Raw genomic sequence first — 2,252 nt, 5'->3', positions numbered from 1 at the left:
TGCCTTCGATTCTACGAGGCTGTTAGAAAATTTGCATGATATTCATGGTTCTTTGTACTGCCTAGAGCCAGGCAAGATGAATAATACAAGAGCAGAGATTGGAACACTGATATATTTGTATTCATGAATTTTAATGTCAGAAGGAATCGTTCTGAGCTGATCTCCTGTGCATCTAGACCCTTCAAACTTCACCCAGTTATCTTTATATCGAACCCAATAACTTACTCTGTTTAAGCCATATCTTGCAAAGAAGTCTCCAAGTATGGATTTGAAGCTATCAAGGGATAGAAACTCCATAGCTTCCCTTGGCACCAGTTCCAATGATCCATCACCCCATGTCTAAAATGTGGCCTTTGGTTCCCATTTGAATTTGGTTGGCAGATGGCTCCCAGCTACTGGTTCTTGTTGTGCCCTTCTGTTAGATTAAAGAGCCCTTTTTGGGGTTGATGCTTGGACTAGATGATCTTAGTGGTCTTTCCCAACATCATGATTCTACAATTATCAATATTATGTATCCTCATAGCATAGAACCCAGTGGAAGACAAACGTTATCAAAATCTAATTACATTATGTTACAGCCATGCAGGCAGGTTTACCAGACAAACTTAGAATTATCCCAACCAACAATATAAAGTTTGGAAGCACATGCTTTCTCTGCAAGTTCCTCAGCTAAAAAAGATACTGTATGGATTCTTCAGTGCTTAGTGAATTGAAGGCTGTATCAGATTTTCCATTATTTTGCCTGCAGCTGATGTCAGTCAAACCAAGAGGTTCTTCTTTGTGTGTCATTGCTGACTATTGGCACAGTGCTCTAGTGTTTAGGACCTACCCCAGTGCTCCCGCACAGATTAAAAATGAACGTCAGTGGGCCAGCAGTTTATGCAGCCAGCTCTTTAAGGACTCCTGAGTATGGCTGATTTCACTCTGTTTACCCATAGCAGATGGTGTTTCCAATTCCTGCTTCTGAGGAGCAGAAGGCACTTCTCTGCCCCAGCCCATCCCATGCTCTGTCTTTGCAATTGTCCAGTTTCTGGGTGCCAAACCCCTTGGCCTCTAATGCATCACTGCAGCATGACAGCTGTCTTCGTTTCCCCCTACTGATGGCCAGTACCATGGCTGTGGTTTGTTTTGTTCCTAGTAAGTTGATTATACATGTATAAATCATTCCTAACTAGAAGGACACACAAACACACGCGCACAACTCCGCAGTTTTTCCTTGAGGTTGGCACTTACCTGCTTTTTTTATTCCCAGGCCCAACAGGAATTGAGATATGTCTGGTTTGATCTTACACAGCCCTACAAATGCTTCTCTGCCTATGTGGTCCAGCCCCATTCTGTCCTGTGTTCCACCAGTATAGCTGTCTCTATTAACTAAAGACCTCACAGAGATGACATTTTGTGTTGTATCATGTTGAAATGAATGAGTGCACGGAGGTCAGTTTTTCAGCAGCGAAAGGCTAATGTTTGACTGTTCAGGAAGAAGTTTATTTTTGGCCACACTTTATGCCAGTGATGTTATTTTGTGGCCCTTTCTGCTAGATTGATAGGTTATACACTGCAGCCAGCTGGGATCTTTCTGGATCATAGAAGAGAAACGGCTGATATTTGGGCAGGTGACCTCAAAGGAAACTCCAGTGATTCAGTAGGTGTGGTCCTTCCTTCTGAGTCACTGTTGAAATGTGGTTCCAAACAGTGTCGTGTTGCCGGAGGACGCAGTTTTTGTTGGAAATATTAAAATCAACCTGAGCACTTGCATCTACTTTATATCTAATGATATGGTACAGAAGAACTATTATGAATGATAATCCATTTAGGATTAATTTAGTTGGTCTAACGTATACTGCTTCCGCCATTCAGTGTCAGTAGGATGCTCTTTTCTTCTCATAAGCTTTCTGAAGTATCAGGTTGCTCCGACCAGCTGATGGATCCCGACAAGGTATTTATTGTATGGGGTTACAGTGCCTAGAATTGCATCCTGCGGATTCCCTGTATCAATTCAGGATCCATTTGCATTTAAGTCTGTGTATGCTGTCAGTGCAATGAGTAGAACTAAAGCATTGTAACCTTTGGTTTTTCCACCATATGGGGACAGTTTTCCCTTTACGGTGTACTAAATGCATCCAAACATCTGGCCCCAGAGCCATGTTGGCTTGGATGGAAGATGCTGGTCAGGGGGAGCTCCTGCTGAGAGCTGATGCTGAAAGCATTGCCCTGCCTCACTGCAACACCCACAGCTCCAATCTACACAAACA

Source organism: Numida meleagris, chromosome 9 (genome assembly GCF_002078875.1).
Source record: "Numida meleagris isolate 19003 breed g44 Domestic line chromosome 9, NumMel1.0, whole genome shotgun sequence".
NCBI classification, from domain to species: domain Eukaryota; kingdom Metazoa; phylum Chordata; class Aves; order Galliformes; family Numididae; genus Numida; species Numida meleagris.
Note: the sequence above shows the minus strand (reverse complement) of the source record.